The sequence below is a fragment of the Microtus pennsylvanicus genome, chromosome 15 (assembly GCF_037038515.1).
Source record: "Microtus pennsylvanicus isolate mMicPen1 chromosome 15, mMicPen1.hap1, whole genome shotgun sequence".
Taxonomy (NCBI): Eukaryota; Metazoa; Chordata; class Mammalia; order Rodentia; family Cricetidae; genus Microtus; species Microtus pennsylvanicus.
Window position 1 is genome coordinate 35369344 of NC_134593.1, and position 17293 is coordinate 35386636.

At 47.1% G+C, this 17293-nt stretch overlaps 1 long non-coding RNA gene across 1 annotated transcript in view; it reads left to right on the forward strand.

Moving 5' to 3' along the window:
- The window catches only part of LOC142835994 (uncharacterized), a 123586-nt gene that overhangs the window by 38228 nt on the left and 68065 nt on the right, over window positions 1-17293 (forward strand). The window contains exon 2 of the long non-coding RNA XR_012907977.1: window positions 3461-3544. This is a non-coding gene — a long non-coding RNA (uncharacterized LOC142835994). The remainder of the gene's footprint in view (window positions 1-3460; window positions 3545-17293) is intronic.

Sequence of the window (17293 nt, forward strand, 5' to 3'; positions counted from 1 at the left end):
TGGTTTTAAACACATAAAAGCCATGTATTATATTCTTTGGGGGTAGAAGTCTGACCCAGGCATCCCTTTGTTGATATCGAGGGCTGTAAGAGAAATCACACCTGGAGACTGTCTCCTGTCCTTGGCAGTCTGGGCAGGTCACCTCCATTCCTTGGCTGGTGGGCTCTTCCTTCATCTTCAGAGATAGTGACGAGTGGAGTCCTCTTTTGGGACACTTTGCTTCTGTTTTGCTCTTGTTGACCTTTGACACTATGTATATGTCATGTGTGCATGTATGAAGCATGTTTGTGAGTGTATACTTTCATATGTGCATACATGGACAGAGGTCAACAGAGTGTCTTCCTTAATTCCTGTCCTTAATTTTTGGAATAGGGTCTTTCAGTAAATCCAGAGTGTATCAATTCAACTAGCCTGTGTGGTCATTGAGATCCTGGGATCCTCCCCGTGGCTCCTCCCTCCTCCCCGGCGTTGGAACTCCAGACATACTTGGCTGCACGCAGCTTTTACGTGGTGCCGGTGCTGGGGATCCTGGCTCAGGACTCACGCTTGCACAGCTGGCACTTCAGCATCCAGTCGGCACCCCTCCCCCACATTCTACCGCCTTTAAAGCCAGTTCATTAGGAGTCTCATTCTGCCTGCCGCCTAACTCCCCCGTTTCCATGTATCATGTCCCTAGGTCTAGGTCTACCATAACAGACCTCACAGGCTGCAAGCTTAAACCACAGAAACCAAGTTTTCTCACGGTCCTGGAGGTCAGAAGTTCAAGATGAACCTTGGCAGTTCTGGTTTCTTTCCAGATCTGTCCGCTTGTCTTGTAGATGGCATCTTCATGCCATAGCCTCCTCAGGCCTTTTCTCTGTACAGGTCAAACCTCTGGTCTGCTCTTATCACAGTTCCAGCTAGAAGAGGGAAGGCTTTGCTTTAATACAGTCCATCTTTAAAGGCCTCTCTAAGTAAAGCTAGATGACGCTGTGTTGGGGCTTAAGGCTTCAATATGTAAATTTTGGGAAGACACAATTCAGCCCCATGACGCTGTGTAACGTAGTCACACATCAGAGGGGTTTGGACTTGGGCATCCCTGAAGCTGTTTGTCTGCCTGTCACTGGAGGGATGCTGAAGATGGCGTCACTCATGCTGGTGCTGAAATCTTCACGATCTGAGGGCAGGTACAGGATGTGCAGAGGTCTGGAATGGGATGGTGGGGAGCCTGGCTGGGCTAGCGAGTGACTAGGGGCCAGTCATATACACAGTGGGGCACCACTTGAGACACATGCCGGAGAATCAGGTCCCTTAGGAGGGGGTGAAGCATAGTTAGGGCAAGAAGCTGACCAGGATTTGAAGACACAGGGTTTAGATTTCAGAGTCATCATGAGACCAGGGGAAGTTTTGATATGTAGGAGGCGAGAGATAGTGGCATGGAGAGAGAGACATAAAGGCATCAACAGGAAACCAGACGGTGGTGGCACACAACTTTAATCCCAGTACTTGGGAGGCAGAGACAGGTGGATCTCTGTGAGTTTGAGGTCAGCCTGGTCTACAGAGTAAGTTCCAGGACAGGTTCCAAAGCTACAAAGAAACCCTGTCTTTAAGAAACAAAACAAAAAGGTGTTAACTGGGCTATGGAACATGTTACTCGGGGCCTCCTCTGACTCAGCCGCTAGTGGGGAAGATTATTTCCAGGTGTGGGACTTTTGTTTACACTGTATCTGTTTAACTCTGTGAAGCTGTGTTACTGTGCCTATCTAAAATGCTTGATGCTTCTAATAAAGAGATGAATGGCCAATAGCGACGCAGGAGCAAGGATAGGCGGGGCTAGTAGGCAGAGTATCAATAGAAGGGTGACCAAGTAGCAAGAGAACAAGGAGAGGAGGACATCAAGGGCCAGTCACCCAGCTACACAGCCAGCCATGGAATAAGAGTGAAAGACAGACAGAAGTAAGAAAAGATAGAAGCCTAGAAGCGAAAGGTAACTGGGATGATTTAAGAAAACCTGGCAAGAAACAAGCCAAACGAAGGCCAGGCATTCATAAGTAAGAATAAGTCTCCATGTGTGATTTATTTGGGAGCTGGGTGGTGGGTCCCTCCAAAAGCAAAAGGAGAGAAAAAAATCCCACAACACCTTGGCTTTGCAGAGCCGGGAAGACTGCACGCTGTCACTTGGCTCACAGACACCCTTACTCCCCTTCTTATTCCCGTGCCAGGACAACAGGCTACTTGTGGGAATTGACAGAACTAGTGGAAAAGCAACAGTAACGCTCCAAGATATTTCCAGGCGCCCAAGTAGCCACTGGCATTCTCTAAGTGGGCTATGCTTTTAAGGAAGCCATGGGCTTGGAGCTTTGCAAAGAATGTGCATCCTTACAGCTAAGCAGTTAACCGGCAGCCCTGCAGTCCTGGAACCTCCCAGGGGGCACTCTGTGCCTCTCATCAGGTTCTTCACAAGGCCACCAACTAAAGCTGGGACTGACGGGGCTTCCGAACAGGAACACAGCTGGCATATTGTAAGAGCAAAGCTGTAACCAGGGCAAATATTTGCTCGTGGAGCGACTGTGCAGAATACGTGAAGCCGAGGTTGTTGCTACGAGCTGCTCCTGCCTAAACCTCTCGCTGGCTTCGGAGTTGCGGTCCAACTGCCATGTTTTCAGCAGCGTGGCAAATGAGGACAGTACTTCACAGCTTGGTCTGCAAACACACTCTACCTGGGGGGCGCATTTGAGGACGTTGGCTGGGCTGTTTAGACTTGAATTCAGTGAGTGTCAAAAAGGGGACCCCCCCTCCTTCCTCTCAGCACTTTCTACTTCTTTCTTTTGGAAAAAGGTTTGCTGTTGTTATTTTGTTTTTTGCTTTTTTTTTTTTTTTGGATTAGAAGATCTGTGACTCTGCATTTGCTCTAAATAGTGATGAACATTAGCCTGAACACTTGCTTGCCCTTCCCTGCTGTTTTTTCTATTCCCACATACAACTTCCGGTGCAAAAAGCCTAGGAGGGGAACACATTTTCCCAAAGTAGCCTTCTGCTATAAGACCCCAGACCCTATGAGGGCCCAGCTCAAACTGTGCAAGGGGGCATACCTGTTTCTTTTTATGCCCCCATTATAGCATTTTTGAGTTTGGGATTTTAAAAGGTGATATCCTAGTGAAAAGGAAGGGCTCCCCCAGTTCTTTCCACTCTGACTGCCCGGCTCATGGGTTCCACATGTCCCAAAGAGCCTGTCTTTCTTAATTACCCATATCCTTTACTTTGAATGACAGGAATCTATTCCCCACCCCCCAAGATTGCCCCGCTGAAGCCACATGTGTCCCCCGCTTTTCCTAGGGCTAGCAACAACAACACTAATAAGTATCCTCCATGACTCCCTGCTTGGCAACAGGACCGAGTCACCCCAAACCTTTCAGAATATCTTCCTCCTAGACCCAACTGTCTTTAAAAAAAAATAATATTCCCATTTCTCCCACTCCAGGGCTTTGCAGAGGAGCCAGGATCTTGAACTGCTCCGGAATGCTTTCTGTGGTCCCCGCTCTGTTGGAGATGTTCACCCTTGCAGGTATGTTTCCCCATCTCATTTCGGAGGGTCGAGCACCCTGTCGGTATTTCAGTGCCTGCTCCACCATCGCCAGTCCCAGAAGGCTTCCCCAGCCATCCCAGCTCACAGGGCTCGCTCTCTGCTCAGTCTCTAACTCAGTTTACAGAGGATTAATATCCGCAACATACGAAGCATCTTGGTTTTTTTGGTTTTTTTAAAAAGCAAGGAAACCAACAGCTCAAGCAAAAATGTAATAAGGAACGAAACAGAATATTCAAAAGAAGTTAGACAAATGGCCAATAGACTTATGGAAGTATTCAGCATCCTTAGCCATAGGGGAAATGAAAATTAAAGTCGTTTCTCATCGCAATCAGAATGGCTATCATCAAGAAAACAAATGACGGTAAATACCGGCGAGGATATGGAGAAAGAGGAGCCTTATCTCCTATGGTAGGCGTGTAGCTTTGGTACAGCCGCTATGGATGCCAATGTGGAGGTGTATTATGAAACCAAAAACAGAGCTATCTCATGACCCAGCTACACCACTCCTGGGTGAACACTCAAAAAACTCATATTTTACTTCAGGAGTATTTGCACAATGATGCGTCTTGCTCCTTTATTCATAACACCAAGATGTCCATCAACGTGAGAAGAGTGAGAGGGATATAGGTAGATAAGGAAAGCAAAAGCAGGCTCTATGATGAGGGGCCTGCGTGTTTTTGGAAGACATTGACAAGAAAAACATTACTAGGAAGACAGAGGATGGGGCTTGGGGGTTGGAGGTGGGTGGTATCTAAACAGGACCAATAAGGGGAAGGGGAGGACCCAGGGGCTCTTTACCCAAGTCAGATTCTGTTCAGCTCCCTCTATCCACACACCAAGATCATGGTGGAACACTTCATTCACTGTCTTCTGTTTCCACTGGGAATGCGGAAGGTAGAGGATACCCTCCTCCCCAGTGGGGATGGAGGTGTTGATCTCTCAAGGCCAAACAGGTTTTTTCTTTCAGAACCAGAGTGAAGGCTTATGCCACCTCTCCTAAGCCAAGAGATACAGGGACCCAGACCCCCAGGAACCATTTAACTTCCCAGGAAGGAAGGAAGGAAGGAAGGAAGGAAGGAAGGAAGGAAGGAAGGAAGGAAGGAAGGACGGGGCCAGACTGCCTCCCTCCCCCGGCCCCGTAGGCCTGGGAAATGTCCATAGGGAAGGTCACAGCTTTACTCTTGGGCACTTGAGCTATGGGTAACTGAAGTGTTAGCATCTGGTAATAGGCTGTCTGGGGGGAAGGGAAGTCTCGCTCTGCTTTGTGTCTTAATCCATTCTAGCACAGAGGCCATCCGGAAGGAGTCTGGGAAGTTTTCCAGTGTAGAAAAAAGAAATTGAAACTAAGTTTTCTTGCCTTCAAGGTGGGGAGTGCCTGAGATGCAAACGGTGGGGAGTGAGGGGAAGGGAAAAGTTCTGTAGCAAGGCGTCCCCAAGGGGCTTTAGCTGTTTGCCCTGACCCCACGTGGCTTCTGTGGTGGTGACAGCACAGATGTTCCCTCCACACGTACACCAAACACCGCTTCTCCAGCTCCTCCTCCCCTGTGTCCATGTGGGTGCAAAGCTCTCTGCTGGCCTTGGAAAGCCACTGGACTCTGAAGGTCCCCAGGGGAAGAACATGGCATGATCCCTGCTGTGGGGCTCTGCAGTGGGAGGCTTGCTTAAGCACAAGGCCCTGGGTTCCACCCCCAGCCCTGCAACAGTCAATCCATAGAGGAAATGAGGGACCATCTGCCTCTGCACCCCAGTTTCAGAGAGTTACTGATTGCTGCAGGAGACTTAAGAGTTTCCCCAGCCATGCGTCTCTAGCCTTAAGAGGCCAAACCTGGGGAACTCGTGGGAATTTCCAGTGGCCCAGGGCCAGGAGCTACCCAAGCTGCTGCTAGGAACAGCTCAAGGCAAAGGAGGGATCAGTTTGCCTGGGGTTGGAGGTTGGAGATGAGGGCTCTGCTGGGTCTTAATGCCCGCTCTTTCCTTCTGCTTCTCTGTTTTGCCCTATTTTTTTCTTCACTATATTCAAGGGGGGAAAATAAACTGCCGACATGATATGGTCAAGGTTCTTATTATAGGGGTGTGTGTGTGTGTGTGTGTGAGAGAGAGAGAGAGAGAGAGAGAGAGAGAGAGAGAGAGAGAGAGAGAGAGAGAGAGAGAGACAGACAGACAGACAGACAAGAGAAGGAAGAGCAGAGAGAGAAAAGACTGAACAAGGCCACATGGCCAGGACCAGGGAAGCTGGGAGAGAAGGGCGGAGACAGCAAGATAACGAGATAGAAAGTAGAGAAAAGAGAGAGTAAGAGAGACTAAATGGGAGCAAGAGAGAGCACGTAATAAAAACAAGAGCAGAGACTAGGAGACTAGCTGGGCTATATAAGCAGGAGTACCTGAGAGAGAGAAGCTCATGGGGGTGGGGGTGGGGGGCAGTTGGGAAGGATCAGGATGCTAGGGTGAACTTTGAAATGTACAACAGGTACTTTTGTGATGCTGAGGAAGCCTGGAGACCAGCATGGGCTTTGATAATACTGAGAGGCGTCACAGGTAGCCATCTGGCCCTTCTGCCAGAGGTAAGGGAAATGCCCCCTTCCTGCAGATGGGAACTGGTTTCACACGTTTCTGAGCTCTGCTGGCATTTCTCTGTACCCCAGGAGTCCTATAGTCCTGCCTCAGCTCACATACATGGACTGCCTTTTGGAGTTTCCTTTGGATCTGATACTTGCTGCCTGCTTTTGTTTCTGCCCCATCATACATCAGACACTCCTATTGTTGCTTCCACTTTCCAGTCGGCTATGGCATAAACCGATCAAGGCAAAAGAACATCCCATATTCTCTCCATTGTGGGTAAATTACTCACTGGGGCTCATCACACTTGCTTTCAAGTTGTAAAGTTGAGGCAAAAGGGAACATTTACTCCAGAAATTTTTTGAATCGGGGATCGTCCACAGGCAATACAAGATTGGGTGTTCGTTCGTTAAGGTCATGGGATATTAAAGCATCTCATTGGTCAGAGAAAACATTGTCAACAGGCATCCCTTCTTAAAGGTCACTAGTTAGGAAGGAGAGGGTAACGGGAATCTACTCCCATGTCTGCAAAAAAAAAAAATCGCCAGAGGACTGTGTGTGTGTGTGGTGGGGGTGTCTGGAAGGTTCTAATTTATCTTGTTTCGATGGAGAGTTATTAACAAAGACTCTTTGCCACTCACGTGCCCAAGCATAAACTGGAGCATAAAAAAGTGGCCTGGGTAGGAATAGCGATCTGTAGACTAAATGTGTAAGCCAGCAGGGCGGGAAGTCGCCACCACTTCTCTGAATGGATCCTGGCTAAGGGCAGAGAGCTGGATGTGCTGGTTTCCTATTTGGGTGATACACCGGAGACTGTAGTCCCCACGTTTCTGAGCACTTCACAGTTTCTTCGAGGTGTTGTCCAAAAAGAAATCACTTTCAGGGCAGCCCCTCGAAGCAACAGAGGGGTGAATTAGGTGTTGCAGAAACCATTCATGCCTGCGAGGCCAAGAGGACAAGAAAGAGTTAAGCGCTGGGGCTCTGAGGTCAGAAGGCAGTGTTCTGAGCCCCCACAGTGAGTGATCCTCATTTTAGGTTCTCATTTCTTGTGGGACATCTGGTGTCACCTCTGCCCTGTTCCTGATGCTTTTCTGCCTTAGATAGCACCCCTTTGGACTGACCCCGGCCTGGTCATGGGGTCTCTGGAGGGCAGAGGATGGTCTTATCCTTGTGTTGGCCAACCAAGAGTATCCTCAAAGACATCCACTGGTGACATGGTGGATCCTTCTGTTCTGACGATCCTGGAGATGATGACCACTTTCCCTTCTAATTGGATACCACCCTGCTCCATTGGGATAGTTTTAGGCCTCTCCCCGTTGAAGAGTCACCCTCTCTGTGACTATTTCCTGCCTGAAAACTCTGGCCTCGTGACTGGATAGTGAGAGATGATAGGGGAGGTGGTTCTGAGTAGCCGGTTTCTGTTGAAGCATGGGCAGGGGCAGAGGCAGGGGCCAAGTTACAGAAGGTGAAGTTTACATAACCACAAGTCATCTCCTCGCTAGGCCTCCAGCATGGTCATCTGAGAACCAGACAGGCGTGTGATGGGCACCAGAGGCAGACCCGTGAGGGAGAGCCAACCCTGCCCATGGCAGCTGTGGCTGATTGGGGCTAGGAATTCTAATTGTTTCTCTGAGATCTCTGTGGAGGACACTAGAAGAATTTCTGCACGGGTCGGTGTATGGGCCCCAGAATGAGGCAGAACCTGAATTCTCGGCTTCTTAGAGCTAGCTGTGATACATACATACATATATATATATATATATATATATATATATATATATATATATATATATATATATCTCGGCTGCCCAGCTTTCCCTAGCAGGCGCTCTAATGGCAAGTGTCTGCTTGCCATCTACATCTGCCTCCGACTCCAGCTCCATAAACTTGAGTGAGCTACAAACCACTGGACATGTCCTAGCCTCGCAGTTTGGGGTCACGTGAGGCTGGGGCAGAGCAGTGTCTGTCACATAGCATGTGCTAGGCGGACTCAGTACACCGGGCTTTGGGAGCCTCTCGGGGTTCGCGTGGTTTAAATATCACATTGAGACATAGAAAGTGCCTCTGTGACAAGACGAGCATTCTGAGGAGAGGTGACATCAAGTATCCTGGATACAAACAGAACTCTGAGCAACCCGAGCCGATGTCCCTGTGGGAAGGACAGTGTGGCTCTAAGAACGCCTAAAGGAGTAAGTAAAGTTAGACATCAGTAGATAGTCTTCTGTTGGCTTTATCCTCCTTGATCATGTATGTACCTTATAAGGTTTAAAGATTCTAAAGGGGGAAATATTTCCTGCTTCTTGTAAATCACTATACAACCCAGTGGATGATAATACTTATCTGGATGATTAAAATTCATCGGGACAGATCTATAATGGTTATAAGGACAGCTGCCTCAGGGCTAGCCCGTTGTCCCTGATCCAACAGCAAATCTCCCAATCCGTGTAAAGTACTAGATTCAGTTTGATGGAGAAACAAATGCTATGTGCAAATTTTCCTGTGATATCCGAGCCCCCTGGGAAGCTGACACTAGAGATCACATTTGGCCCAATCTCTAGACCCAAACATGTTTGTCTCAGTGTTCCCCAGAGGCCCCTTTCCCGAGTCTAGCTGGCCCACTGACTCTGTGACAGTGAGAACAAACCAGTCAGAGTGAAGTCACTGTCACCTACTCTCATGACCTAAAGCTCCTCCACTTACATTCATTCCCCACCAAAGCACAAATATGGCAGATCATTCACGTACCGTGTAAAGACTGTCTTGTGTTTTCTTCTTAAGGTTTACTCGGGAATGTGCCAAGTCTCATGGTTTAATAGTCTGTACAAAGGCGCTGTTATGTATGTGTAGATCTCTGGGGTGGGGGCAGGGCTGGGCTGAAGACTGGAGCAGAGTTGGGAGGGTATAGGAGACAAAGACAGCAAAGCCAGGCTCTCTGAGATGACGCAGCTGGTACCCAGAAGTTTGTTATGTGGAGGTAAGAAACAGCTTTCTGATCGGCTGTTACGCCCACTCCACAGGAGGGGATTCATGTCTGGTACTGTACTTTTGACCCAGGTCAAAAGCCTCTGGCTAGGGGTCATAGTCCCTAGTTGGGAAGCTACTCAAGGCACCCATTAAGTTGCCTTCTAAGTAACTTATTTATGCCTGTAGACTAGTGCTGCTGTTCGCTTTGGTCAGAGACGACTCTTTTTGGCAGTGATTGGTGGTAACTGCAGAGACTCCTCACTAGTTCAAGTACCAAGAATGGGATGACTATTAAGTGCTTAGCCGTGAGTGGGCCATCTGTGTCACACACCACCCCAGCACTCGAGGAACATCTAGAAGAAGGGACAGGAAGAATGTAAGATCCAGAGGAAGTAAAGACGTGGGTATGGAATGCTGACTTCTGGGCATGGCATAGCTGAGACGATCTTTGAATACTGAAACTGGGGTTGCCTGTATACGATTGGTCCCATCAATGCCCTGTCATAGAGGAGAGAGTGGGTCCTGTTAATCCACTTTTCCTTCAGGATTTAGACCTCGTCGGTGGTTGATGTGGGAGGGAGAAATGCTGGCCTCGGTGTAGCCACTGGAAAGGTGTCCATGTTCCTGTCCACAACCTTGACCCATGTCCCTTCAGGCAGCCGTAAAACTGTGACAATCACGCAGACATGTAGAGGAGGGTTAGTTGGCTGGAGGAAGGGGAGCAGAGGTGACATGGGGCCAAGGGAGAGGAAGTATGGTCAAAATGCATTTTGTACATGTATAGAAATATCATAATGTCCAATGTATATTCATAAATTCATAAGCAGCATCTCACACCCCAGCCAGAGCTGCAGAATGGGAATGTGTCTTTTCTTTTTATGGCACTTGGGATTGGGTAGAGGTTTTGTAGATCCTAGCGCTTTGTTCCTGGGAGGTACTTACTTTTAATGTTTTTATTTTGAGTCATCTCACTAAATCTGTAGCCCAGACAAGCCTCGAACTTGTGACCCTTCCACCTCAGTTCTGGAGTGCCTGGAATTACAGGCCTATGCCACCAGGCCTAGCCCAGAGTCTGCACTGTGAACAGTCTCTCAGATGGCTCCTGAGTTTGAGTATGTGAGAAGCATCCCCTACCCATGGGCAGGCACTTGAACTGTCTGGGCTGGCTTATTTGGGGCCTTCTAAGATCAGTCAGCTTTCCGTGACTAACAAATAAGGGAGGTGATCGGTTTACAAAGATCGAAGGTTTGTGAGGTTTTGCTACAGTTGATCCAGTCACTGTCAGAGATGAAGGAGAGAAGTTTCCCTTCTTATGACAAGGACATAAAGAGAATAAGAAAAGGACTGGCATCCCATAATCTCCTTCTAGAGTATGCTCCCAGTACCCCGAAGGCCGTCTAATGGGCGCCACCTCCCCAATATACTGGAGTACAACAAACCTTTTAACGTGGACTTGGAGGACCTCCCTCTAAACTAGTGCCCTAAAATGGCTGAGCCCACATACTGTTACTTGGTCTTCCTAGAGCACCGAATGGGGTCCTTTATGGACAGCAGTCCCCTTGGTTGGTGGATAGTATATACTTTTACAGATTTGAGAGGGAGAGATCTTCAAGTGTGTGAAAGAGAAATACACCCAACACACGGATACACACACACACACACTCACACACACACACACACACACACAAGCACATACACACGAGAGGGAATGACCAGACAGCAGCCGGTCTGTATATTATGGCTTGTGCTCTGCACCCTCGGCTGAACATTTAGTACGTGGCTCAGCGCTGTTGGCTCGTGCCTCCCGGGGACTATCTCAACACATCCTCTCATGTTACTTGACTTCGCTCTCTCTCTTTGAGAACTTCCTTGATCCCTTGTCTAAAGTCTTATGCCTCTCCAATCCTGCTTTAACGATGACCATAACTTTTTGGGGTTCCCCCTTTGCAGGCCACCCACACTTTGCAGACAGGGATGTTAGCCCTCAGACCTCCCCGGGAAATCTGGCGCAGAAGGGGACTTCTGCAATGCCACAGAAAAGTCACAGGGCCGGGGAGTGATTTTACGAGTGGTGCTCAGTTTGCAAAGTCATTTCAATCACTTTTAACTTCATTAGCCCACACCTTACGGGTTGTTAAGGAAGAAGCATCACCAGCCTTGTTTCCAGGGGTCATCTTGGCACAGAGAGGGTGACAACTGGACAAGACCAGCGCCGATACGGGAGCCTTCTCGCTGCAGGTGGCCTTGACAGGTGGTCAGGGCAGGGGACATTTTCACCGTGGCCACAGATTTCGAGTTGTGCTCCTGACCCTCGTTTCACAGGCTAGGAGCATGACTGGCGGTCCAGAGATAGCCACAGTCTAGGCTGGGCTGAGTGAGGTGGAGGAAATAGTAATTAGGACAATTGGTTTTGCTCAGTGACTTCGAGAAAGCACTTAGTGCCATAGATCAGTGGTATCTATATCCAGGAATGGTCAAAATCCTACCTCTGTGAAACTCAAAGATTCTCGGAGACCACAGAAGCTTGTTCATCGGCAAAGAGAATGTCACTGTCGTGGAAATGATCCAACTAGATCTTCAGTGCCCAGGCATCCTCTGGACACCCTTGACCTGTGACTCCATGTGTAAAGAAAGGCAAAGCTACCCCTAGAGATCAAAATTTCAATCCTGAAACTGCTGGGCTGTGCTTATCCAAGCATTACTGTAGTGGGTGGTGTGCCCTGCTCTTGCTTTAGTACAGACCCACCCTGAGGTGTCATCCAGCAGCGTCACACAGGAATCCTGACCCAAGTCACTGCCATCCGTGTTATGTGCTCGGATGAAACCTACAGGTCCTGCAGGAAGGTCCTTCAGGCATCCCCCTTCCCTGACCTCAGATTGGGCCGCGGTGTTGTATGATGTGCACACAACATCCGGGCCCTTTGATGATACACAGCTGTCGAAACCTCATCCACCTGCCTCCCTCAAAGCTTTGCAGCCCAGGCTTCAGGATGCAGTGTGTCATCTGCTGTTCGCAGGCCGTTCCGAAACGCTTCAGTTTCACGCATCAGCCGCGGCATTGGTCCCGGGCTGGGATTTTGATTCCAGTAGCGGAGAGAAGGGCTGAGTAAATGTGTGTCTCTGTGTTCACGCAGACAGTGATGCAATCCGGCAGGTCACATTCTGCTGCGCATACAGGAATCCCCAAGGACCGCAGATAGGCTGTGAGTCACCGCGCTTTGCCTGTAAACACGGTCCCGTCAAAGAGTTCTGTCTTGGCCCCGGAGGCAGGTGCAGAATACATGTTTTGCTTTTAAACTGTGTGTGTTTTATGGTAAATACTGTTTTACCTCCTTGATTTTATGTAACACTTTATGTTTTCAACTGTTACCTCATTTCATCTTCTAAATAGCCCTGCAAAATAAACAGTTATCATCTCCATCTGATAGGCGAAGAAAGAAACTCCGAGTTCATTTAATGTGATGCTTGGCGAACACTAGTAATGAATACCTTTGAACAATTCCGACAGAGCCCAAGTCTGGACTTTAAATTATTTTTTATTACAGTACTTAGATCCAAGTGTACAAATAGGGAAGAGAGCTGTACATTCCGTACAAGCATGCCCATTACACCATCAGGAAAATATTTACCAGCTTAATGCAAACACGAAAACGTTTAACCTGACAACATCCGTTTCATGCATGTGGCGATGCTTGGTGGAAGCTGATTTGCTTGCGTTGGGCTTAATTGTAGAGCAAGGCGTCTGTTTTCATGTCTCTGGCCAACATGGCTCCTGGGTACACTGAAGTCACTGTGCTTGGCCCGGTCATGGTTCTTCCATTTGAACTTCACCTGCTTCTAAGCCACGGCAGGCTCAGCCAAATGAGAGGTAGAAACCCAATTCCACGTTGAAACATTATAAAAAATGCAAATGATAAACTCTCCATGGTAGAGTTGCCCGAATGACTTCTTTGATGAATCACTGGCGATTGGCACAAATTATAAAAGGATCTATTTAATGTATCCACTCGTGAGGGTCCACTGCTCTGAACTGTGGCTCTGTTTGATGCTTCCAAGCTCTTAATGTGATGGTTCATTTGATCGTCAACTTGACTGGGACGAAGAGTACCCAGAGAGTCATTAAAAATACCAAGATTATTTGGATGCATCTCTGATGGAAATCTGGAGGAGGTCACCGTTTAAATCAATGGAGATAGCAGAGCAGACGGCCCTCTTCCAGGTGGGTGGCATCATCCGGCTTGTCTAAGCCCCAGACAGAACAAAACGGCAGAGGAAAAAGCGGCTTTTCTTCTACTTGAGCCGAAACATCGGTCCTTGAGATCCAGGACCGACTTCTTCCTCCTGCGATCCACCCTTGCTTACTTGTTCAACCTTCTCTTGTTTTTTCTGGCTCTTCAGCTTCCAACAGCAGATCTGGAGACTTTAACCCTGTTAGGGAGTTGCTATGATAAATCTCTCATATAAATTTATCTATATTATCTATCTACCTACTTGCCTACCTGTTTTCTGTTGGTTGGTTTGACTCACAACTACCGCATTTCTCCATTTGGACTAATTTTATTAGGAAGCACTTCTAATACTATTGGGGCCTTGGGTACCAGCCTCAGTACCCCCTCAGGGCTCAGAGTTGGATGTCTATGGCAGGCGAGGATCTGAGGGCAAAAAATTAGCTCAAGTACATTAGCGCTACATCTTCTTTATTTTCTGTGCAAGGGAAAAAAATGAAGTGAAAGGGGCATGGAGGAGAACAGGAATAAGAAGAGTAAGGGGACGAATAAGGACAAGAAAGGAGAGTAAGGGGAAGAAGTAGAAGTAGAGAGGAGGAGAAGAAGAGTAAGGGCAGATCTTCACGAGGTTTCTAGTTTTTACAGACATAGTTGGAAAATTCCATAGGCAAGGACAGTGATAACATGCATATCAAAATCACAGAAACATGCAGGTAGAAGCTGACAAAGCAGTACCCCAGAACAGGTGACATGACCCAGGAAAGAGCCAGCATTCAGGGGAAAGTACCTGACATCCCAAACCATTAGCTAAAGTTACCAAACACCCCTGAATCCTGGATTCACCCATTCTCCTCATCTAATCTCTTTTGTGATAACCAGTTTTGGGGACACCTGGATTCATAAGTTAGCAAAAGTGGGGCATACTGCCTTCCTCTTCAGTGCCTGCCTTCTATAGCAATTTCTATATGGTCTATTAGGTAATTTTGGGATTGACTCTATGTAAATTTGACTGTTAGAAAAAGAGCGAATGCCATTGCTCCAAGGCCTCATGGTGTGGGGGAATGGAGCAAGGCCATTCCATTGCCCTTGCAGAAGTCACACTACTGAGGTGTTTTGGGAACAAATTCCCATTTTGAAGGGAAGAATCATTGCTTCAAAAGGTGTTTACAGACATGACTGTGACTTTTCCAAAAGATAAGTGTTCCCGCAGCTCTGCAAAATGGGTTATTCCATGTGGACATGTATGTATACACTTTCCGTGGATCTGCCTATTGGTCTGTCAGCTGTGCGTTCACTGTAGAGTCTTGTGAGCTCCAACATAAGCTTCTATGTTTCTGGAAATCTGTGCATCCCTTCGGACTTAACAGCTTCCCTGAATAGTACCTCCCCTCCCCACTCCCCCAGAACGTACTCTTCTATTTAATTCTGCCCAGGATGGTATCAGTTAGTAGCTGACGGTCTGTTTTCTGCATCAGTTGAACAGGGAACTTTCACAGTTGTTGTCACTAAGATGGATGAATTGTCTTGGTTCTAGGAGCATGCAAAGCGAGAGAGCATCATAGACTGTGTACTTGGACTTAGCAGAGACCAGACTCTCTGTTAAAGCTCTTGCTCTCTGACGTGTTGGAAGGCTTTTCAGCATAAATTGGTTGACACATTTTTTTTAAGTGTTCAAAGCTTCCAAAGCTTTAGAACTTGCCTGATTCAATTCATTTGATGCAACTCTCTTAACTTTGTAGTGAAGGAAATTGAATCTCAGAGAACTTACCTCACCCAATGTTTCACAACATCAATTTATTTTAATATCAAAATATTGGCAGCATCAGTCATCAGTCCCAGGCCCAGAATGCCCTCTGATGATCAGATCATGTCCCATCCCCACTTCTCTGACACCCAGAGAAGCTACTTGAAGAGTCTGCCCGCATCTCAAGGAGCCTGGATTCACTTGTTGTTCCAAGGTCTGTGACTGATTGGGGTCTTGCTATTCTCCAATATTTATTTCCTTAACAATTCTTACATCACCGTAAAGGGTAGTCTTGGGTTGTACTTAACATCCATGGAGGCTCGAGGAGCAAAACCATCTTAGTTTGGCTGACTCGAATGTTTGAAAGAATTCTTATCTCTATAAACCTGCGGCTCATGACAGACAGTGATGGTGGGAACCAAAGGTAGGAAGAACACAGGCTGATGGGAGGGGCTGCTTCCCATGATACCTCCCTGTGCCAGAGCAGGGACTGGCAAAGTGTGGCTTGGGGGCCAAATATGTCTGTTGTTGTCCAGCACTTATAATTGTCTGTTTACCTGCTGGGTGTGGTTGTCTTCGTGCTAATAGAGTTGCTCAGCTGGAGTAAAGACTGTATTGACTTCAATGTCTGTCATATTTATTATCTGGACTTTGGCTTCCAACGTTTCTAGATTCTTGAACTTGGTGTGTTTCTTAACCTGGGGTTTGCGATGATCTCTAGACTTTTGGAATTCCATTGGGTTGTTTCAGTGTTGTTTTTTCACATCTGTAATAATCAGGGTTTTTAAAACGAATGTAAGTGTGCTCTATGCTCTTTGAATAGCTACCCAGAATTGGATGTAGTGCCTTGTGTTACACTGTCTCTGCCTGGATCTGGGTGAGGATCCTGTTAGAAACATGAGATGGGAAAGACAGAAGGACCTCACCAGAAGCCAAACCAAGTCCCTTTAGGAGCATCAGAGGCCCTGTTAACCACCTCACTTGTGGCTTGAAGGCACCTGCCTTTGAGTCAGATATGTTTAGCACTGGAGAAAAATGCAGGGACTTTTTCTCCCCAGGGATTCATCCTGACATAGCTAAATCCGTTTCTTTCCCTATGCTAAGGGAAAAAGGGGGCATATATTTTGCTGGATGGGAGACTGACTCAGGCCATGACTTTCAGTTGGATAGAGTTTTCTTAGTTATTCATAAATTTATGCCTGAGTTTTCCGTGAAGCAGTCAGTGGGCTATTCTATCTGGATAGAGAGATTTCTCCGCTTCACTCCCAAATGGCAGTTTGGAGCACATGAAGAAAGTCTTCACCATCCATTAAAGACAGTATCCTTGAGCTGTCTATGCCCTCTTGGTGGGAGGTCCATATAGATCCAATCTAGTTCATGAAGAGAGAAGGGAGATAAAACCAGACAGGCATATAAACGTCCGGGGCCCTTGAGGCATAAAAGCGATTGCCTTCGAGGAGGGAGCTTTTGGGCAGAAGAAAGAACTTATAAAACTTGAAACCCACGGCATGGCAAGGCAATCAAAACACTGACTTCCCCACAGTACAAAGGTTCATGCAATATTTCAAACCGACCACCTATTTGGAAAAACTGCCATTTAGCCTGCGCAGCTCAGATAACATCACCACTTACAAACTGGAGCGCCCTTTTTGGGAAGAACTGCTTAGCAGGAGGTAAAAGCACCCAGTAATTGTACCTCGAGGAATTTTTTTTTCTCGTGGAAACAATGTACAGAAGTCAAAGAGGTACATGCAAAATGTTCAGGGCTTTGTCATCTTTAAGATGAAAATAAAAGATACTCATGTATATTAGAAATATCAGTCCTTAGCGTGATGTGTAGTGGTTCATTCCATCAATCCCATCACTCCACTCAAGAGACAGAGACAGAGGGATACCTGTGACTTTGAGGATAGCCTGGGCTACATAGTGAGACCCTAGTATTTTTTTTAAAAAATAAATCCTAGGACAACGGTTAGTAAATTATTGGTGTTCTAGTCTTATAAAATTATTAAAGCAAAAAAGAATATATATTACTGTATTTAAATTATAGTTATATTTGAATTCATTTAAATTATATTTAGAAATGAGCAAAGAGCATCTTTGTTTAGATAGTGCACGCCAGTGGTAGTGTGAGGGGGAAAATAGTCGAATAGGAAGTATGATTGTGTTAGTTGGCTTTCTGCCACTCACAAATACCTGAGGAAAACCAGCGTAAGAGGAGGAATGGTTTATTGGGGC